Source organism: Prionailurus bengalensis, chromosome A2 (assembly GCF_016509475.1).
Source record: "Prionailurus bengalensis isolate Pbe53 chromosome A2, Fcat_Pben_1.1_paternal_pri, whole genome shotgun sequence".
NCBI lineage: Eukaryota > Metazoa > Chordata > Mammalia > Carnivora > Felidae > Prionailurus > Prionailurus bengalensis.
The window spans coordinates 95,588,338-95,612,614 of NC_057348.1; the positions used below are offsets into that span (position 1 = coordinate 95,588,338).

Here is a 24,277-nt window from a genome sequence, read left to right on the forward strand (position 1 = left end):
AGACAGCTCAGAGCCTGGAGCCTTTTTCAGATTCTGTGTCTCCCTCTCTCTCTGCCCCTCCCCTGCTCATGCTCTGTCTCTGTCTCTCAAAAAATAAATAAATGTTCAAAAAATAAAAAAAAAAAACAACTAAAGGAGATAAGAATGTGGAAGTGTAGCTGCAACTACATGTCCCCCGAAGAAGAATTTTTCTTTTGCAAAGAACCGTAAGAACAACTCATACTGGGATTCTATCAGGTGACTGGGTGTTCCACATAAGTGAATATTTTCGATACCTGATTCCTACCCATCTCAAGCCCTCACACTACTTTTAAAAACTAAAGTTTTGCGGCGCCTGGGTGGCACAGTCGGTTAAGTGGTTCAGTGTCCAACTCTTGGTCTAGGCTCAGGTCATGATCTCACAGTTCTTGAGTTCAAGCCCCGCATCAGGCTCTGTGCTGATGGCATGGAGACTGCTTGGGATTCTGACTCTCTGCTCTGCCCCTCTCCCGCTTGTGCACATACTTACTATCTCTCAAAATAAGTAAATAAACTTAAAAAAATTTTTTTTAATTAAAGTTTTTAATGGAATTCTCTATAGCATGCACTGAATATTTTCTTGACTTTTTAATTTTTTTTTTTTAATGTTTATTTATTTTTGAGACAGAGAGAGACAGAGCATGAACAGGGGAGGGGCAGAGAGAGAGGGAGACACAGAATCTGAAACAGGCTCCAGGCTCTGAGCTGTCAGCACAGAGCCCGACGCAGGGCTTGAACTCACGGACCATGAGCTCATGACCTGAGCCGAAGTCAGACGCTTAACCGACCAAGCCATCCAGGCGCCCCTACTTTTTAAAAAAAAAATTTTTTTTTTAACGTTTATTTATTTTTGAGACAGAGAGAGACAGAGCATGAACGGGGGAGGGGCAGAGAGAGAGGGAGACACAGAATCGGAAGCAGGCTCCAGGCTCTGAGCCATCAGCCCAGAACCTGACGCGGGGCTCGAACTCACAGACCATGAGATCGTGACCTGAGCTGAAGTCGGCCGCTTAACCGACTGAGCCACCCAGGCGCCCCAGGCGCCCCTACTTTTTAAGCACACTATACTGATTGTGTTCTACTGATGGATAATTCATGATCATTATTGTTATTATGAAATGACAATAATTTAATTCAGCATTATTATTATGATCCTTTATTTGAGTGCTTTCTAGGCACATAAACATGAGGCAAGGCAATCCATACTGAGACAGTACAAATCGAACTTTCAAAAAGCAAAAAAGGAATCTGGAAAGCAGGAAGAGATAAGCTACTCACCACCTACAAAGGAAACTCAGTAGGATTAATAGCCCATGTCTCATCCAAACACTGGAGGGCAGAAGGCAGTGGATGACAAATGTAAAGTGCTGAAGGAAAAAACTGTTAAACGAGAATTCTATATCCAGAGAAACTATGCTTCAAAGATGAAGGTAAACTCCAGGCATGCTCAGCTAAACAAAAGCTGCAGGAGTATGTGGCCAGGAGACCTGCCCTAGAAGAAATGCTACAGGGAGTCCATCAGGTTGAAATGAAAGGGCACAAGAGAGTAACTCAAAGCCACATGAATCAAATAAGAACACTGGCAAGGGTAATTAACTACACACATAAACATAAAGAAAACCAGTAATATTGTAGTTTGGTTTGGAACTTTTTTTTTTCCTAATATGATTGAAAAGACAAATGCATATGGCAACAATTATAAATCTATGATAATGGCCATACAATATATAAAGATGAAGTGCATAACAATCATAGCATGAAAGGGGATAGAGCTGTACAGGAAAAAAGCTTTCAATACTATAAAAGCTAAGTTAGTATTATTTCAAACTAGACTGTTTCAAGTTTAAGATGTTAATTGTAATTCCCAATGTCACCACTAAGAAATGCTTTGTTTTCAAACTATCTTCATGATCTGAGAAATATTTTCTTGAATCCCCTCTCTGACCTATCATTTATGAGCCCCTAGAGTAAAGCGTGGGACTTTACACATGCAAACTCACTGAATTCTTTCAATATCTCTATTAAGTGGGTACTATTATTCTCATTTTACAGACGAAGAAGCTGTGATAAACAGTAATTTTGTCCAGAGTGATAGAACTGTAAGAAACAACCAGGATTTCAATTAGAACCTTCATATGCTTTTTTTCTCCTCTTTGATCTGTACCTTCAGTATCTAGAATCTCATGATCTTGTCTCTTCCCACCCAATGTACCACCAACCACCTGTGCAACAACAAATGATAATTATCTCCTTCATGGTCAAGACTTCATATAACTCTTGGGGCGCCTGGGTGGCTCAGTCGGTTGAGCATCCGACTTCGGCTCAGGTCATGATCTCATGGTCTGTGAGTTCGAGCCCCGCGTCAGGCTCTGTGCTGACAGCTCAGAGCCTGGAGCTGCTTTGGATTCTGTGTCTCCCTCTCTCTCTGCCCCTCCCCCGCTCATGCTCTGTCTGTCTCAAAAATAAACATTTTTTAAAAAAATTTTAAAAAAGACTTCATATAACTCTAAAGAAAGGCTGCAGAATCTATAATCTGTCTCTCCAAAACAGTTCTCTCCCCAAACCCCATACCCAGTCACCTTTTGGACAACTTCAACCAATATTCTGAACATCTCAATTTCAAAGTGTCTAGAACAGGGCTCACCCCCCTTGGTGAATCACACCACCATCCAACCAATTTCCTAATCCCAGAAACCTTCAAGTAATTTTAGGTTCTTTCCTGACCCTTTACATTTAATCAACCAGCAACTGCACCACCTAAACACTTCTCTATCCACTGCTACTTCCTGAGTTCAAGTACTCATCACTCTTGCCTAAATGTCTATGGAGGGATCCTGTTCTCTGCCTCGTAGAGATTTCTTGTACTCAGCCCTCACTCTGGCCAATAAACCTTTCACAGTGTACATATGATCATAATACCAAACAAATGCATGCAGCCAACAAACATTTATTCAATATTTGTTATTTTCTAGCTTTGTACTGGGTGCTAGGTACAGAAAGATCTAGGGATAAAATACATTTTTTAAAGCTGTTCATAGTCTAGCGGGAATGCAGATATAAAAAGATGAATTATCGACTAATCTGGAAATGCTGAGGTAGAGATACATACAAGGGACTTGAAGAGCAATAAAGAGGGGCACCTAACTCAGACTTGTAGGAAAGTGTTTGTGGAGGAAGTGACAATTCAACTTAGACAGGAGTTACCCAAGAATGTGGTAAAGAAAGGGCATTCAAAACCAGGAGAAAGTGTGAACAAAGGACAGCAAGAAATCCCACTGGCGGAAAATCTTGTATGCCATAAGGAAATCTAATCCCATAGTAAATGGATATCTACTTTTGATTTTTAAGTAGCTCATTCTGATGAGCATGGAGAAGAGGGGAACAGTGGCAAGAACACCAGTCAGGAGACTGCTGCAGTTGTACAGGGAAAATAAAGAGGGCCTGTCCTAAGGAATTGGCAGCAAGGACGGAGAGGAGAGTACAGATTCCAGAAATATTTAGGAGGTTGAATTGGCAGGACTTGCTAAGTGTCTGAATGTGGCGGGGGTGGAAGGATGAGGAAGGAGGAGAAGCCAAGGATGACTCATAGGCTTTTGACTTTGGGGACTTGGTGCCACCCCATGAGATACAGCAGTGTTCCCAGACCTTTGGTTTTCAGGGAACTGTAAAATTTCCAACAAATTTTGGGCTCTGACAGAATGTTGTCAACTAAAGACCTAAATATACCCTACCATCCACTATCAACATCATTTCATTAGAAAAAGCACATTTTAACACCCAAAATGTAAACAGATTTCGCTTTCTGAAAAATTTACCACAGGGCCCTTATTTTTCTAATTTTATCACAGATGATAGAAAATTAGTACCAGGCCTCAGACCAAAGCTGGGAAGCCCTGAAATGGAGATATAGCAGAAGTCCGTTCAGCAGTAAGATGATGAGTTGAAGGCAGAGGAGAATATAGTCCCTGCCCTCACTAACTCTCTAGCCCTAAAGAGATGTCTATCTCATATATATTAAGGGTTATAAAAGAGTTCCAGAATTATGGGGGCGCCTGGGTGGTTCAGTTGGTTGAGCGTCCGACTTTGGCTCAGGTCATGATCTCATGGTTTGTGAGTTCGGGCCCCATATTGGGCTCTGTGCTGACAGCTCAGAGACTGGAGCCTGCTTCCGATTCTGTGTCTCCTCTCTCTCTGCCCCTCCCCCACATGCACTCTGTCTCTCTCTGCCTGTCAAAAATAAAGAAAACTAATAAAATAAAATTAAAAAAAAAGAGTTCCAGAATTATGGAAACCCTGTAGAGGAGGCACTCAAATGTGCCTAGAGGGTAAATGGCTGGGGAGCAGAATCTCTAAGGATGATCTGGAATTTGCCAGATAAACCAAGGAAGTTTGGCATGGTCTGGGCAGAAGGAACAGCATGTCCAAAGGTATGTAGGTATGCAGGAAAATTCATATTTGGGGAACTGTGGATAGTTTGGCATGACTTGATGATTATCTTGGAAAATGGCAAGAGAAGAGCTGGAAAAGTACACAGAAGTGAAATTACAGAGGGGTTGGTAATCCAGGCTAAGAAGTCTGTAAATTATCTGATGAGCACTGGGAAGAATCAAATGATGACCCAGTAGGCAAGGCTATGGCCAGATTTACCACCTGGAAATACCATTCTGACTGCAGAAGAGAGGTTGGACTATAGGGGAATAAAACTGGAGGTGAGGAAACCAAGTTCAAAGTGTTTGCAAGAGCCTAGATAAGAAATACAGATATATTAAAGCAAGTGGAACAGTAAAGAGAGAGACCAGTACAACCAACAGATATTTACTGAGCTCCTACACTCTTCGGGGGGTATCAATGTCAATCAGACAAGATCCCTGCTCTCTTGGAACTTATCTTCTATTTTGTTAAACCAAAAGAGAATCATAGGGGTGCCCGGGTGGCTCAGTCAGTTAAGCGTCCGACTCTTGATTTCAGCTCAGGTCATGATTTTATGGTCGTTAGATCGAGTCCCGTGTTGGGCTCTGCGCTTGGCATGGAGCCTGCTTAAGATTCTTTCTCTTCCTCTCCCTCTGCCCCTCCTCTGCTCGTGCTCTCTCACTCTTAAAAAGTTAAAAATAAAAATTCCCTTTCTTTAAAAAAAAACAAAAAACAAAAAACAAAAAGAGGATCATAATTTACATAAATATTTTGCAATTTAAAAATTTGACAATGTATCAAACGCTTTCACAAGTCTCTATATATGTGTACATATATGATAAAACCATTTTTAAGATGCACTAAATTTACATAATTTATTAAACCATTACCCTATTCTTATAATGTTGGCTCATTACCCTATGATAAAATCCTGTAAGTGACATTGCAAAAAATCAAAAGTTAAATATTTTCCTGAATCAAAAAATATATATTTTTAAAAAGCTCTGGATTCAAATGGTTTTACAGAAGATTGCACCAATTTATACTCCCATAGTAATATCTAGGAGTAGAATCCAAAGGATTTGTTGATCAACCAGGATGTTCAAGTTGAAAGAAGGGAAGAAGATTAGAATGATTTTCAGAGTGCTGGTTTAGGCAACAGGGTAGATAGTGGTATTATTTCCAAACAGTAGAAGAAAAAAACAGAAGATATGAGGAGTAATTAATGAGTTCATTCCAGAAGAGATGAACTGGATGTTTGTGACACTCAGGTGGTAATGTCCAGTGAACAACTGTAAACACATAGTTGGAGTTCTGGACACAGGTCAAGTAATATTTTGAAAAATTATCAGCATAAAGAGGAGACCGAATCTTAGGGGCTATAACATGCAACAAGAACAGTATCCCTGAATGAATCAGATGGGCAAGAAAACAGCTGACAAAATTACATCACAAAAAACAAGGGAATTAAGGAAATAGTTCCACTTACAGTAGCATCAAAAACAACAAAATACTTCGGAACAAACTTAAGAAAAAAAGTTCATTGTACGCTAAAAACTACAAAACAATGTTAAAAGATATTAAAGAAGATCTACAAAAATGGAAAGACATCCGTATTCATAGATGAGAGGGCCTTGAAACTGTTAAGAAGCAGTACTCCCAAAACTGATCGATAGCTTCAATGCAATCCATAGCAAAACCCCAGGCTTTTAGCAGAAATTGACAAAATCATCCCGAAATCCACACAGAAATGCAAGCGGCCCAAACAGCCAAAATAATCGTGAAAAAGAAAGATGGGGGACTTCTTGATTTTAAAACTTACTATACGCTTTAATACTCAAGACAGTGTGGTACTGGCATAAAGATAAATATACAGATCAACAGAATAGACTTGACGGTCCAGAAATTAACTCTCATATTTATCCTCAACTGATTGTCAACAAGTTTGACAAGACCATTCAATGGGGAAAGGCCAGACTTTTCAATGAATGATGCCAGAATATCTGGATATTGACACACAAAACACTAAAGTTGGACCCTTACCTCACAACATAAATAAAAATTAACTCAAAATGGATCACAAATCAAACTGCAGGGCTAAAACTCTTTAAAAAAAACAACATAAGAGAATATCTTCAGGACTTTGGGTTGAGCAATGATACCTTAGATATGACACCAAAAGCACAAACAATAGAAGAAAAAATAAGTAAATTGGATTCATCAAAATTAAAGCCATTTGTGCTATGAAGGACTTAATCAAGAAAATGAAAAGACAGGGGCACCTGAGTGGCTCCCTCGGTTGGGCCTCCAGCTCTTGATTTCAGCTCAGGTCATGGTCTCGAGGTTCGTGAGTCTGAGCCCCACATTGAGCTGTGTGTGGGCGGTGCGGGGCCTGGTTGGGATTCTCTCTCCCTCCCTCCCTTTCTCTCACACCCCTGCTTTTGTGTGCTCTCTCTCTCTCAAAATAAGTAAAATAAATTTTATAAAAATAAAATGAAAAGACAACCCAAAGAATGGGACAAACTGTCTTTAAATCATATATCTGATAAGAGACTTGCAGCCAGAATATATAAATATATATAAATAATATTATTATACTAATCAGTAATCAACAATAAAATAATCAATAAAAAGACAACCTAATTTAAAAATGGGCAGAGGTTGTCAAATACACCTCAATAAAGCTGAAAATAAAATAAAATAAAATAAAGTAAATAAAGTAAAATAAAAACAGGCAAAGGATTTGAATAGACATTTCTCTAAAGATATAATAAGGGCCAATAAACACAGGAGATGTTCACATCATTAGTCACTAGAGAAATGTAAAGCAAAACCATGAGATACCACTTCATATACACCAAGACCACTAAAATTAAAAAGGCAATAAATAACAAATATTTGCAAAAATGCAGAAAAAGTGGAACCTTCATATATTGTTATGGTAGGGATGTAATTAGGTGTGGCCACTCTGGAAAACAGTTGGGTAGTTCCTCCAACTGTTAGGTATAGAGTTACTGTACGATCCAGCAATTCTACTTCTTGATATACACCTAAGAGAAATGAAAACTTATGTCCACACATACACTTGACCAGGAATGTTCACAGCTCCATTATTCATAATAGCCAACAAGTGGAAACAACCCAATGTCTACCAGCTGATGAACGAATAAATAAAATGTCATGTAGATACAGTAGTATATCATTCAGCCACAAAAAAAGAATGAAGGACTGATACACACTGCAATGTGGATGACTCTTGAAAACATTACACTAAGTGAAAGAAGCCAGTCATAAAAGACTACATATTGAATAGATTCCATTCATATGAAATGGCTAGAATCGGCAAATCGATAAAAACAGAAAGTAGACTGGAGGTTGCTTAGGGTGAGCAGTAAAGTAGCAGGGGGTGGAGGAAAATGGGGACTGACTGCTAACGGGGGTGGAGTTTCTATAAGGGGGAATGAAAACATTCTAAAATTAGATTATGGTGATGGTTACACAACCCTGCGAATACACTAAAATCTTTTAATCACCCACTTCAAATGGGTAAACTTTACAACATGTCAATTATGTGTCAAAAAGCTATTTGAAAAAGAAAAAGCAGGGGCGCCTGAGTGGCTCAGTCAGCTGAATGTCAGACTCAGGTCATGATCTCAGGGTCATGGGATCGAGCCCCACATCGGGCTCCACACTGAACTTGGAGTATACTTGGGATTGTCTCTATCGCTCTGCCCTCGCTCTTTTCTCTCTCTCTCTCTCTGTAAAATAAAAAAATAAAAAATTTTAAAAAAAGAAAAGAAAAAACAAGGAAAGAGACTGTTTCAAGAAGAGAGGAGTGGTCAATGCTACACAAGGCAATAAAGTATACATATATTTTGTTTTTTAAAATACTTCTATTATTGTTTCTTGCCAACAGGACAAAGTAGCAGTACAAACACCTAATGTTTATTGAGCGCTTACCCTGTGCCAGGCATGGTACTGAGAACTTTATCTGCATCTATGTATTTAAACCTCTTAACCCTATAATGTAGGCATCATCATCTCTTTTACAGATGAAAAGAACTAAGGCTGGAAGATTCGGAGATCACCCAGTGTCACAACACTTATAAATGAAGGAGCCAGAATTTGAACTCAGATAGTCAGGCAAGAGAACCCTCACTCTTGGGGTGCCTGGGTGGCTCAGCTGGTTAAGCGCCCGACTTCAGCTCAGGTCATGATCTTGCAGTTCATGAGTTTGAGCCTGGCATCGCACTGTCTGATGTCAGCACAGAGCCCGCTTTGGATTCTCTGTCCCCCTCTCTCTCTGCCCCTTCCCCATTCATACACACACACTCTCTCTGTCTCTCTCAAAAATAAATAAACATTAAAAAAAAGAGAGAGAGAACCTTCACTCTTAACCACTGTATCCTCCATTCCATGGCTTACTAGGATCCTCACAATCTCGCCCCTTATTACCAATCTGTTCTCATCTTTTAAGTAGATTCTATCCATCCTGAAACACGTGCAGTTCCTGAAATGCGCGTGGCATTTGCTCCATGCCTCAACACACGCGGATACCTCTGTCTAGAAAGCTCTTCTCTTCTCTGTCCATTCGGTGACCTCCTGCTCATCTGCAAAGACTGCTCAGCGGTGCGCATCTTCTGTGATCCTCACTGGTCTCCCTGCTGCCCCCAGAGCTAGACCCCTATACCTTACCACAACATACTCGATGCACTGGAGGCACTAGGCCTCCATCACCGAATGAAGAAATAAATGAATACAAATATTCAATTGTCCTATAAAAGAGCACACTGTATTTTTGGAAATAGCCTGAGCCAATTCTGATAAATTAAGTGGGGGATCAGGCTGAGTAATATTCTTTTGGGTCCAAAAAGAGGTGTGATAATAAAGTAAAGATGTTGATTTTAGGGTTTGGCTCATGAAACGGTTCTCAAGACAATTCCGAAAGAGTCTGAAAATGTTTTGCTCAATTAGAGGAGAGCTAGAAAACCGGACTGCATCCCGTGGGATAAGATTTATTTGGTCATATAAGTACTAGTATGGTGCTTTTCATTTTTTTCTTTGTCTCATTATTTTCAAGTCACACAGTATAAGGCAATTGCACTTTTATTAAACATATTTCATTTCCTAAACAGCAAGCTACTAAATGAGTTATCCCCATTTCCCCACTCATGCTTTCTTTCCTTGGTAACTATTTTGACATGTTAAAGAAATATTTTATTATCAGAGGGTGATTTTGCCTATTTCCAAAGAGGGAAATAATTTGCTACTCTTTAACTTAACTCTACCCTTAACTCCAAGGAAGGTCTTGCTCATGAAAGGAAAAACAAAGTACAGAATCTATGAATGTGTGATCCAATCGCCATCAAAGCAATTTGCATTCAGCATATATTTGAGTTCATTTAGCTATCAGAGTAAAGCCTAAATCCCCCATGTATCTTGCCAGTACAAAAGTACACTTAGGCCAAAACTAGTCACCAAATGTTTTAACATGACAACATGTTTCACTCTTCCAACATTTTGAGAAATTTCCAAGGAACTACAAAAAGAGAGCTTCCTGAAACAAACAACTTTACATCTTCAATCACATCCTAGATAAGCCCTACCCCAATCTGGATTCAGAGCCCCAACAAAGCAACAGAAGATAACTAAGTTGTGCTCCAGCAGACAGTTGATTTCTCTGTTTCTTCCAACCCTCAATCTTGACACACCAATAAGCCCGTCTGTGATGGCGCCCAATTCTCTAAGCACAACTACCCGTGGTACGTTAACGTAACTAGTTTTTCTTAATGTCAGAATTTTATACATTTTTACATTATGTGTATGCAAGGAGCAGATACAAAGGTTAGATCTCGGTATTAGCCTGATAAGCACATTTCTGCTAATGTCACTGACTAGTTGCTTCCTGGCTGTTAACAGAATATCACTTCGAATATTCCCATCTTGTTGGGTAATGAACAATAGTTTTGAAAAATAGAACCTCAGGAACGAACATACTCTTACAACCTCCAAAAAGTTATAGACATGTAGATACTTAATCACTGCCCTCTTGGCTTATACTTCTTTGTTCAAAGTAAAACCAAGAAGCAAAAGTGGTTACATATCCCCCTTTAACTAACAGAGAAATGAGTAGCTAACAAATTGTTCTAGGAGGGCACAGTTTTTACTGACTTGGTCTGACAGGCTAAAATGACAACAAACCCGATAGTTTATACTGTCTCTGGTTAGTCTTTCGAATCACCCTCACAGAGTAACTTGAGAGATAATTATACTTGACAAGTGGCTAAATGTGTAAATACGGTTTGTTTATTGTATTTCTATTGTTTCCGACCTCCTTCTTTGATATTTCACTTCTCTTTTCTTTGTTTTTCAGATATACAGTGTATTTCCCTTTCAGAATTAGAATATCAGTTTCTTAAAGGAAAACTGAGTTGGTAAGAGTAGAACATTTTCCCCTCAAATAGATACATTATTCTTTAGATATTCACAAGAAAACCATCCGCGAAAATTCTAAAACATCCAAGCATACAGTTTATAGTTTAGTATTTGTTAAACACGGAGGTAAATAAAATACTAGGGAACTCTAAGATACTCCACTTATACACTAAACTTTTTTAAATGCCACTATTAAAGGATGTGCCAAAAAGTTATCTGTAGGAGGTTAGTTTTCAGTCAGGGAGGTTAGTTCAATGAACAGACACAAAGGATGGGTAAGTAGGACACGGGACAGAAACCATTTTAGCCCCTGAACCAAAATGAAGGAAAAAGTCTAAGACTGAAGTGGATAAAACGAAAACATAAGGGATGAGGGTGAACTGCCAACAGAAAAGGCCCAAGAGACTATGACCACCTCAAATCTAAGGGACAGGGCTGTGGTGGCAACTAACAGAGCATAGAGGAAACAACTGAATGTACTTTTTAAAAAGCCTAGATTTTATCTTTACAGAAGCAAACTCTGGAAAGACCCCATTTGGCAGTGTGGCTCAGACCCTGTCACAGGTGAGGAGGGAGTTTGTATGACAAACAGATTTCTTCCCTACAGTCAAAATGGACGCACTGAGCACAGGGTTTGAGGCCATCAGACATTAAGATCATCAGCCCACGCCCTTCACGGGCTCCACACTCACAGTGCAAACTGTCCCACTATAATCTGGCTTTCTCACAGATAAGCATGCAGGGAAGGCAATGCCTTGGTTGGCAGATCTGAATACGCTCGAGAAGTACAGCTTTTACTGGAAAAGAGTAAATTAACATTTTGGTTCAAACTTCGGTTTCTTATGAGGTTGGCATGAGTCTGTCATCCCTGGATTCTCAATCCCTCTAGGTATACTAATAAAATTGGGCTTCCAGCCTTTAATGCCAGGCAGATCTTGGAACATGGCAACCACACCACAGAATTGGCTCCCTGTCTATGGGCAGCCAGCCATCATTCTGACAGACTCCTGAAAAGACAACAGTGGTTACCTTGACCTTGAGACATACTTTTTCTTCACACTGTAACAGAAATGTTTCTGCATTCTGACTTCTAATGCATGCAACTTATAAACTGTTAGAATAAAGACAATACCTCAGGACATATTTACAGGTTTGCTAGAACCTCTAAAGCAACCATCTCTTTGGGCAGCACATAAAGTACTTTTGAGAAGGCTAATTCTTAGCCTTAGTTTAGATTGAATTGTTTCAGTTATGAATTGCCTCATGTGATGGGAAATGCTGGAGGATGAGGACCAAATAATATAGAATCCCCTGCGGACCTTGTCAAACACCTCTTCCTTACCCTCCACTGACAATCAGCCAATTAATCAACAGTAGGTTCTTGGACACTTCTGATGCACTAACACTGGAGATATGGCAGTTAGCAAAATTGTCCCCACGTGACTGGAATCACACTCTTGAGGAACCACTGTAACTGATGAGTCTACTTCCTTGCTTGGGCATGCTGGGGTAGGAAGAAGATTGAAAATGACTCATCCCAAGTGAGATTCGACTTTTCAAGTGAATTTTGTCAACATGATTACAGAGAATTTTGTTCCTGGCTTTAACTATTCAAAACACAAATCTGTTCTAGTCATCTGATGTAAGACTAAAAAAAGCATTCATTAATAAAAAGCAGAGAAGACATAATGCCAAAATTTCTGTATATTTTAGCACTTAATACATTTATCTTCTGCCAGGCAAATGGCATGCAACTTGTTTCTAACTCAAAGAAAGATAATGGAAAAAACTGTTTACAGAAGAACAGTCTTCAATAATTCACAGCTTGATGATCTAATGAAATTACTTTAAAATGTCAAATGCCAAAATGCTGTATCAAATCTCCTTTTGCATTTCAACTCTAAGTTAACATTTTGATGGAAAAGGAATTCAACAAATAGTAACTGTTTTATGGAAGGCTCACCCACCTTTTACTAAGCCCAGTTAAGCATATTAATTATTTTTTAATACGGAACACTTCACGGATTCGTGTGTCATCCTTGCATGGTGGTCATGTCCATCTTCTTTGTATCATTCCAATTTTAGTGTATGCGTTACTCAAGTGAGCATAAATTTGGACGGATTGGCTATGGAAGAGCTCTTTTATAAAGAGGTTTTTAAAATATTTTTTATGTATACTTTTTAAAAAATATATCACCCTAACAAGTTTTAAGTGTCTACACATAAGTTAAATAATCTACTCTAAGTACATGCCAAAAAATTATCTGTGTGTATACACACACACACACACACACACACACACACACACACATATATGTACAGCTTTTAAAACTAGGGGTTCAGTCAGTTGTGAGATGATGATGATGAATATGACTTATCCTTAAGAATCTTAGTTGTGAGATGATGATTAATATAAAAATTCTTAAGAATAAGTCATTTCATTTTTATTTCATTTACAAGAACATTTTTTTTAAATTTTTTTTAACGTTTATTTATTTTTGAGACAGAGAGAGACAGAGCATGAATGGGGGAGGGGCAGAGAGAGAGGGAGACACAGAATCGGAAGCAGGCTCCAGGCTCTGAGCCATCAGCCCAGAGCCCGACGCAGGGCTCGAACTCACGGACCGCAAGATCGTGACCTGCCTGAGCTGAAGTCGGACACTTAACCGACTGAGCCACCCAGGCGCCCCAAGAACAATTTTTTTTAAAGCATAAGGCTTCTTATGCATGCCTTTAGCACATTACAAAGCCTTAATTTATTGATGAATGAGGGACACTCTCTCTGTGGCTAAGGGACTCTAAGGGTATTGATCACTTTAGATTCTTCTACTTGTTCATAAACTTAAAAAAAAAAAAGAGGTGGGGAGGGCGTCTGGGTGGCTCAATTAAGTGCCCAACTCTTGATCTTGGCTCAGGTCATGATCTCATGGTAAGTTCGAGCCCCGTGTAGGGCTTTGCACTGTCAGTGTGGAGCCTGCTTGGGATCGTTCTTTTCCTCTGGCTCTCTCTCTCTACCCTTCCCCTGCTAGTGCTCTCTCTCCCTTTCAAAATAAATAAACTTAAAAAAAAAAAAGATTCTTCCACTTGTTCAGGTCTCTCTTAGGACAGACAATTGCTCCACTTCCTGGTCTTCGACACGTGGCTCTTCTTCCTCCACCCTCTCTACCTAATTCTAGATACTTCCTTCAGCTTTCACCTAGGACTCCCAATTTCTCCCTGCTATCTGCATATGGTCTTTTCTTGTAACAGAAGAAAATCAAAGCCATTTGCCTCATCCATGGGTCTTCCATCCCTCGTGTTTCACAGGAAAGTATCCTTCTATCCAAGGAGAGATTTCCCCCAACAAATGTGCCCTCCACACTCTGTTAAGTCCTCACATCATCAATTATTACCCCCTATCATTCTTCTCCAATCTCTCCTTTGCATCTACGAGCACATAGTTCCTTTGTATAATGACAACAAAAATGTTAAACCACTCTTACTTCAATCTGGTTGTCATTCTACCAACAACATTCCATCCCCTCAATTTTTTTAATGATAGTCTACTCTCTGTGCTACACTTTCCCATTCCTTTGTTATGCTACCTGGCTTCCCCTCTCTCTTCCAGCAAATCTGTCTCTCAAATGGATACTGAGAATTTCCCACTACTAAATGCAGTCTCTTCGACCTCTTGACAACACCTGGGATACCTGAATGAAATGCCTCCTTCTCCTGGAAACTCTCTCCTCCCATGGCTTCCCTGAGTTCTCCCGAATACCTCTACTTCTCTGGTCTCTGCATTCTTCTCCAACCCATTTTCCCCCATCAATTCTAAATGCAGGTAATCTCAAGGTTCCATTCACAGTCTTACTTTTTCCTTCAACATCTGGTTGCTCTTGCTCAGTCACTGACCTAACATGTGGCATCTGATTTGACAGTGACCGTAAGGATCTACTACAGACAGCAACTGTTTCTGAGGCATGATTTGAACCACCTGTGCTTCTGAAAACCGGTGTGTGTGTTAACAAGTCATTTGGCTGATGACACAAGCTCAGTTGTGTGCTCAGTTTCCACACGGGGCATTTGTGAGTCGCTCCCTGAGGTGGGACACATATTATGTGCAATATGGTACTCCAAAGTGGGACTCAAAAAGATCTATGTCTCCTTCAAGACCATCACAGGTTTTCTGAACTCCTCTCTGGAGCTCGCAATTTCCTGTACTTCAATTATAACCCTGCCTTGGCTATTGCCTGAGAGTACATATAACTCAACATGTTCAAAACAGAACTCACCAGTGTCCCATCAAACCCACCCCTTCTCCTGAAGTTCTATTTCCAACAGTAGCACCACCATCTTCTCTCACAGGCTTACAACCCCAGTTCACCTTGCTGACTCTATGTCCCTGTTCGCCTACACAACCAACCAGCTACCCAGACTGCCAATTCTTGCACTCAGTTCTCTCCTACTTAACCTCTCCTCTTATTACAAGGAAACTATGCCAATTTGGGTCACCATTCTTTTCTCTCCCCTGCCAAAAATGGTCCTTTCCCTGGTTTGCTTGTCTCTAGATTCTATTTCAACCTGGTTTATTCTATTATTTTGACCCCACCACTTGTGCATATCTCTACTACTTCCTTTCTTCTCTTACTGTGGTCAACTTAACACCTCAGACTCGTCTGCCATGCATCGTATTTCCTTCATCTCCACTTGTGTGATTCTGCTCATGGTTCACCTCTTCTGTGGTGTCTAACTTTCCTACTCCCACAAGTTAAACCATTTCTTCTGAAGTAGCTTAGAATTGTATCTGTGCCTCTGAATAGTCCTTATTTTATTCTTCGAATTATAGTATTTTGCATAGGCCCTTTCTCTCTTTCCTCCCACTATATCCTAAGCTCACTGAAAACAGGGACTATTTATACACATTATGATTCCCCACTGTACATACTGCTTATAGTAAGTGCCTTGCATTCAGGAGGTGTTCAGGTAGCCTCTACTAAGTGGAAAGTCATCTAAGGCACCATTTTATGAATGTATCCCATGTCACATAGTGCTATTCCCTGCAGGCAACATCAACTCTCGGAATGAGATCCTGGATGCCCTTAGCATCTTCGAGTGTATCCAAAAAGCATCTTCAAATCAGGCAATCCTAATAACTAATCTCTAAGTTCTAGAACAGGTCCCTGGATGAACTGGGATATGCCAAAGTCAGCCTCCCAGTCTCATCAGAATAGAGACACCACAAAAGCAAGCTTCATTACTTGTGATATTATAATATCCCCAATCTTGTGAATATATGAATTGCCATGTTAGGAAAAAGGAAATTTCAAAGTCCCACTTAATTTTCCATCCAGCAGATAGGAAAGCTTCATCCTTTCATTCAGAGCCCAAGAGCTTACTAAATGGTAGACTAAAAACCTTAATAAAGCTTTCAAATGTGTTTTACACCTTTACAAACAGCAAATTTCTGGAAGCATCTAGCTTAACATGAATTATGTGAAAAACTCAGCGTTATTAGTACTATTAAAATATTTTCTTTATACTTAAGTATAAACATAGAAAAGAAAATGGGCAGAATTTTCAAAATTGGCTAACAATGACATTTTAATTTCAGCTGTAAATTTTATTTGACTCTTTTTATTTTGTTTGGAGGTGGGGACAACTTTTACTTATAACAGGAATTCCTTGCTTTCTTTAAACACTGGAAGTAAGCCTTTGTAGGAAAGGATATTTCTGAAGTTTCTAAGAAACAAACTGGTATAATTTATGCCTTCAAATTTTCTCTCATAAATAACTAAATAATCTCTTTTTTTACTATTTGAAAATAAACCAAAATGTAGAATTTTAAAACCAAAAGTTATCAAGCCTTAATCTCCTTTTTGACAATGAAGAAAATGAGGTAGGTAACGGTTAAGGTGACCTGCTTAGGATCTTTCTGTGAACTGTCCTTCCCACTGTACCATTCTACCACTGATGCAGCAAAAGTACCTCCCAAAATTAATTTCAGGAGGAAAAGCATATTACTCCTATACCTTAAAAATTATCAAGCATTCTTCAGGGAAGCTTTTAAAATTTTTGAAAAAACAGAAGAATGTATGCTTTCATGTTCTAATATACTATCAAACCTTTTGGAGGAATCCCAGCTTATTAAAAACGTGACTTAATATTCGAATATATCTTTCGGGTTAGCAGATGCCTCTCATTTTCTGAAATTGTGGGATAGATGTGGTTAGCCTTAAGAGAATTCTGTTTACTGTCCTGTCCTCCCAAAGGCAAGGCCAAAGACATGAAGTGCCCGTTTATTACCTAAGCAGCTATCACACGTTTTTTAAAACTGTCCTACCGTTCTAGTTTATGTACAAGGCTGCAGTTCCCACTGTTTAGGAGTTTATAATATATAATCATTTCCTCCATATAAAAATATGCACTGCTCTTTGCTTGCTCTCATCCCTTTAGGTGGTGAAGGATGTTGATGGTGGTGTCCACACAGCGTTATGAGTGGGGGTGTTTCAACCAGGGGAATATTCACCCTTGAGGCCAAACAACTCTTTGTTGTGGGAGGCTGCCCTGTGCATTTAGGGTGTTTAGCTGCATTTTTGGCTTCTGCCCACTAAATACCAGCAGCATCCCTCCAACTGTCAACCAAAAAAGATCTGCAGACATTGCCAAATGTCCCGAAGACAAAATCTCCCTCAGTTGAAAAACTGCTATTGAGGGAGGGGTGTTCACTCCATATATGTTCTGATACTATTTTTAAGACATACCTTTCCCATGTAACCCCATGTTAGGATGATGGGTAGTAATTAATCTTTTCAGGCTTTCTCATACCCCATAATTGTTATTACTGCCTCTGTGCATATTATTTCGATATAATATTTAAAGAAACAGAGTATCTCACACAATCCACCAAACAAGAGCATTTACTAAGCACTTGCAGTATGGTCAGCAGTATGCTAACCACTGAAGACAAATAAAAGTCGTGAGCTCTAGGGGCGCCTGGGTGGCTCAGTCGGTTGGGCGTCCGACTTCAGCTCAGGTCACGATCTCGCGGTCTGTGAGTTCGAGCCCTGCGTCGGGCTCTGGGCTGATGGCTCAGAGCCTGGAGCCTGCTTCCGATTCTGTGTCTCCCTCTCTCTCTGCCCCTCCCCCATTCATGCTGTCTCTCTCTGTCTCAAAAATAAATAAACGTTAAAAAAAAAATCAAAAAGTCATGAGCTCTATTCACAAAGATCTTTTATTACAGCTGAGGAAAGAAGACATGACCATGTGAAATAACCACCCATACTGCAGGACAAGATAGAACACAGAGTTAAACCACAGGAAACAAACTTCTCAGAGGAGAAATGATCAATGGAAGCACTCACGTTTCCAGAAATACTCTTATGGAGCTGATGAGATCAGAGCCTAACCTTTGAAGATGGGTGCATATCAAATAGGTAAAGAGAGGAGAAGGCAGGCCATACAGGGAGCCACATGGGCAAGGCTTGCTGGGGATAGCAATGAGGCTCTGTCTGAGGGCCAAGCAAGGCAGAGTTCACTCACAAGATGGTGGAGCATGAACATGTAGAACAGATCCACATTATGCAGGGCTCTGAAAGACAGGCAGAAAAATCCAGATTTGATGTGGTTGGTAGAAATTAAAGGGCATTTTGAGTACAGAGTGATATGGGAAGAGGGCAGGATATAAACTGGAAGATGGTTAACACAAGAGAGAAAAAAGTTAAACCATATAGCTCTATGTTGACAGAACCCTAGCATAATAACAATGAGAAAGAAGAGAAAAAAATGGGCACCAAGGACATTTTGAAGGAAAAGCCTGTTGGACTTGGTTAATATCAGACCACCTCAAGTAGAAGGGAAATTAACCTTCGAGGGTCAAGTCTAGAGGACTAGAAAAACAAATGAAGCCTCTGCCTATCTATGCCATCTACCATATTCATAGACTTCAGAATCACTCACTTTAATGAATCTTAAGAGTTTGTCTTGGGGCACCTGGGTGGCTCAGTCGGTAAAATGTCTGACTTCGGCTCAGCTCATGAGCTCACAGTTGGTGGGTTCGTGCCCCGCACTGGGCTCTGTGCTAATAGCTCAGAGCCTGGAGGCTGCTTCCAATTCTGCGTCTTCCTCCACTCTGCCTCTCCTCCACTTGTGCTCTGTTTCTCTTTTGCTCTCTCTCTCTCAAAAATAAACATTAAAAAAAAAAAAAGAGTTCATCTCCACTGGTTATTTTATTTAATCCCCTCATATGGATTAAGGACAGTTTATAAACAGAGGCATTAGAAGGAAAACTGTAAAACCTGATATACCAGCCACTGTGATATATGTTAAGACAATAAAGAATAGACATGAGGCAACGCATCCATAATCTGGAAAGGGCTCTAATTGAAGGTGTCAGTTGCCTGAACTCCCTTGGGCTTTCTTCACTTGAGGATAAATATATACTCTTGGAAGAAGGGGTCACTGAGCCATCCTGCTTCCTTGGTCCTTTTTTTAAAACCCTTGATTTCCCGGTAAGGATAAAATAAAACTAATGAAAATTCAATTAGAAAAAAATGTAACAACCTTTTACCTCTTGACCTTCATCATGGGTTGCAGTCCTAAGCCACACTCTTAAGGAAATATTAAATTTTCCAGTTGACTTTAGCTCCATCTACCTCAGCCATCTCATCTTGCTCCCAATTAAACAATTAAGGAAAAAACTTATCCCTCCTCTGGGGTTTCCTCTTCTCATCCATTGATGGTAAGGGAAATACGAACATCAGAGAGCTGATGATATGAATGTTAAATGTATTTTTATTTTTAATTATTATTATTATTTTTTATTTTAGAGGGAGGGGAGGAGACAGAGAGAATCTTTTTTTTTTTAAGTTTTTATTTTAATTCCAGTTAGTTAACATACAGTGTTACATTGGTTTCAAGTATACAATACAGTGATACAACTCCAACATCACTCAGTGCTCATCCCAACTGTACTCCTTAACCCCCGTCACTTGTTTAAGAGCCCCCCACATACCTCACCCCTCTATAATTAAGATTCTCTTTCTTGGTTTGACTCTCCTTCTCTGAGAGAGAGAATCTTTTTTTTTTTTTTTCAACATTTATTTATTTTTTTTGGGACAGAGAGAGACAGAGCATGAACGGGGGAGGGGCAGAGAGAGGGGGACACAGAATCGGAAACAGGTTCCAGGCTCTGAGCCATCAGCCCAGGGCCTGACGCGGGGCTCGAACTCACGGACCGCGAGATCGTGACCTGGCTGAAGTCGGACGCTTAACCGACTGCGCCACCCAGGCGCCCCACTGAGAAAGAGAATCTTAAGGAGGCTCCACGCTCAGTGTGGAGCTCAGGGCTCAATCTCACAACCCTGGAATCACGACCTGAGCCAAAATCAAGAGGTGGACACTCAGGGGCCCCTGGGTGGCTCAGTTGGTTGGACGTCCAAATTTGGTTCAGGTCATGATCTCATGGTTCGGGAGTCTTAAGGTGTCTTCTAGCCATCATGAAGCCAAGCAGCATTTCTGCTCAATTGGTTTAAAATAAAAATTCGTTTTCTGTAATGATGTTCCAACTTTTCAATCTGAAGAGCATGACTTTTCCACCAAAACGAGTAAGCTCCAGACATCACTGTGGCTAGGAACTGATTATGCTCATCCATGCTACCTACTCTTCATGAACATCTTCAGTGTTCTCAAGTTGAAACCCCTCCAACTTTCTATGACTAAAAACTACTGTTAAGTGTTGGCATACAATTTTAAACCTGTTCGGGTAACACATATATATATGGCTTTGAAACACTTAAACTTCAAAATGATTTAAGAATTATCCTAAAGCTGCGTTTTCAGGACAAACACGGTTTTTGCTTCTTCAAGACTCAGACCTTAGCTAGAACAACAAAGAATCAAATGTCAATTAATTTTCTTCACCATCTGAAACCAGGGCAAAAATCCAGTCTTTCCTAGACTGGGACTTTCTTCCCCCACACCATGCCTCAGATTCTCTGAAATATGAACTAAGAACTAGTGTTTGCATGCTGGTGTGGGGCACCACACCAAAAACCTCACACAGAACCAGTGCTGTGATGACCACCATGGGCCCTTGGAAATGGAGGTTATGAGGAAGCCCTGGGTGAAGACACACAGGAAGTAGTGAGGACAAACACTCAGAGGCAATTCCCTGGTGCAAGATAGACCACAGGCACTCCTTATAGGCTCCCAGAGTCCAGAACCCCTGTCCCAAGAAGCCAAATGTGTAAAGAATCTCATGAGGGCCCTGTTCATTTACAATAAAATCTCTTTCTGGAGCTAGCTTTGGTGGGCTTCTATTATTTCCATTCCTAACACTAAGCCTGCTGGCCGTATCATGAACTACTGCCTGGTTCTCATCTCCTGGTGGTAAAATGTCATTTAAAAATCTATCTTCTTGTAAGGAGGAGAGGAATAAAATTCTGGGGTTGGATAGTGGTGATGGCTCTCCAACAGTGTGGCTGTATTTAATACCACTGAATTGTGCACTTGAAAATGGTTAAAATGGTAACTTTTATGTTATATATATTTCACTAAAAAAAAAAAAAAGTTAAAAAAACACTATCTTCTTGAGAAAGGTATGATTACAATTTCCTATCTATAGAAACTTCTAATGCTCAACATTAAGTAAAACCAGAGAGTTGGAGATTTTCTCCTTACAAAATATATATAAAACATCTTTCAAACTCCCCCTAAGTTAGCAATGTATTTTGAGAATGTATCTAGGGTGTTTAAAATGCCCCTTTGAGGCACCTAGCTGGCTCAGTCAGTGGAACACATGACTCTTAATCTCGAGGTTGTGGGTTTGAACCCCACATTGGGTGTAGATTACTTAAAAATAAAATCTTAACAAAAATAAAATAAAACAAAATAAAACGCAATAAAATGTTCCTTTAAAAAAGTAAACAATTGTATGGCATGCCTGGATGGCTCCAACAGTTAAGTGTCCGACTCTGCTCAGGTCATGACTTCAAGGTTCATGAGTTGGAGTCCTGCACCTAGCTCTCTGCTATCACCTTTCTTTTCTTTTCATCATGAAGTCTGCTTCGGATCCTCTGTCTCCCTCTCTCCGCCCTTCCCCTGCATGCACAGGCATGCGCACTCTCTCTCAAAAATAAATAAACATTTTTTTTAAATTATGTAAAAAAAGTAATGCTATTAATGAAAACCAACGGTAACTTTAAAACATGTGGAACTTGGGGCGCCTGGGTGGCTTGGTCGGTTAAGCATCCGACTTCAGCTCAGGTCATGATCTCGCGATTCATGAGTTCGGGCCCCACGTCAGGCTCAATGCTGACAGCTTGGAGCCTGGAGCTTGCTTCCAGATGGTGTCTCCCTCTCTCTCTGCCCCTACCCTGCTCATGCTCTGTGTCTCAAAAATAAATAAATGTTAAAAAAAAAAATGTGGAACAGACCAAAAACTCTTATTTGCATGTCAAGTATAACAACTTTTTTATCTCCATTTTTCTACAATAAGACCAAAACCTGATGAGTACAAGATGAATTTACCTTATGTTTCCCACATGAAAAGAACAAACAAATCTATGTTTGTTGATGTTTGGGGTAACAGGTCAACAATTTAAGATAAACCATACTGAAGTTATAGTTTTTACCAATTTTGGATCCAAACTCATTTTAATTCTTTCTTACTCTCTTGCAGTTTTAGGTGGGTTTTTTTTCTTCTTCTATTTTCTCCTTTAACTTCATTTTTTTCTTTCTGTCTTTTCTAGGGTTACTCTCTCAGAACCAGGAGTTCTTTGCCATACTAATTTCGACCTCATGATATTTTAAAACTTTAAAAAATAATTTCTTTAATTTGGTCTCTTCTGATTTTTTTTGGTCATTCTCTACTTTATTTACATCTATACATTTAGAACTTTCTTCTTCTTATACATTTGTCTTCTCAGTTTTCATTACTTTATTCTCGATCTAAACTCCCTGCCTGCCCTTCACTACTAGCATCTCAACCTCTCAACCTTTCCCTCCATAATCTCTAAATTTAAAAAGCAAAATTTTATACCTAACCAAAACATAATACAATAGATTTTGTTTCTTTAAAAGACATGACTGAAGGCCTTCTCTCCTCTAGCATGGATAGCCAAATCATATAACCAAGCTAACATTTTGTCAACTATAATTCTCTAAATAGCAGGAATAGTCAGTGTTCATCATAACTGTAGTTCAGAAGGATTACAGTAAAGTATAAATCTTGAAATATTTTCTCAATAATCACTAAAGTATTAAATTATGAGTTTTTATGTTATGAGTTTTAATGTTAGGTGTATTTGTCATATCCGAATTCTTTGAAAATGGGTCTTAATGGTCAGAAGAGATAACTTTCTATTAACTAGGTTTCCTTATTAACTGGAGTGCTTGATTGCTCAATTATGCAAGTTAACAAAAAGACTTCCTTACAAATGTCAAACAATTACAAAAGTTAGAAATCTCATATGGTATTTTTCTTTTTCCGCGATAAGTACAATTTCTTGCCATACCTCAATATACAGAGTGCTCACTAAATCAGATGAGGAGAAATGCAGAAAGAATCAAAATGTCAGTTTTTGTATTGTTGTGGGCAGCACCAGAAACTTGGGAGTCTTAAGCATATGCTATCAATTCTCAGATTTCTATAGCAGCATCTCAGAGAACACCCAAGAAAAGAAGGGCTTTCATTTGTTTTTGCCTGTACTGGTCATAATTTTCATACTCTTTGTAATGATTTGTGATGCTTTTGAATGCTCTGTTCCCTAATGTTGAGCTGACCAAATAGTCTGGTAGAAATGTATACAGACATGTCTGAAACAAATGATCCACATTAAGTACCTTCTAGAAAGTAAATGCTCTTTAAAATAATTTACTACTGATTGGACAGGTGTTCTGTCTGGCAAACACTGGGTTTGTAAATTCTGTTTATTTTCTCCTATTATTTGCTTTTTATTTTAATCATCTATGGAGTGAAATTCCATGTTCAACTTTCCAAATGGTCTGAATCTCTCTGAAAATGTTATGCTTTGGAATGAAGCTCTTCATGTAATTTCTCAAGTATTTTGAGGTTGGGTGGTTAGATGAACAACCAGAACATAATCCATTTTCAGCTGGTAGGATAGTCAAATAAACAAAAATATGTTTCTGAATGAAAGACATTCAAAGGAATACATATTACTGCATATTTTGAGTATGATTATGTAACAAAACGCCACTTCAAAGCTAACTTTTCATTTGGATTACATGTGCAAAAAGGTCAGGGCTATGTTTTCTGTAGGAATTTTTACTTTTGCTTACTTGGAAGCAGTGAAGTTCTTGCTATTTAGGGGCCTCTGTAAAGATAAAAACACATAAAGAAACATTTAATAATAAATATCTGTGTTTTAAACACAGAATTATTTTTACTCTAAGTATCTCTTCACTGTAAACTACA

The 24,277-nt window shown here is 39.3% G+C and overlaps 1 protein-coding gene and 1 non-coding gene across 3 annotated transcripts in view; both read right to left on the reverse strand.

Annotated features, from left to right (window-relative positions):
* The window catches only part of CDK6 (cyclin dependent kinase 6), a 253,653-nt gene that overhangs the window by 197,489 nt on the left and 31,887 nt on the right, over nucleotides 1-24,277 (reverse strand). The gene's annotated exons all lie outside the window — the stretch shown is intronic.
* LOC122488819 lies at nucleotides 12,866-12,970 on the reverse strand. Its single transcript, XR_006298741.1, has one exon. It is a non-coding gene; the product is annotated as a U6 spliceosomal RNA (small nuclear RNA).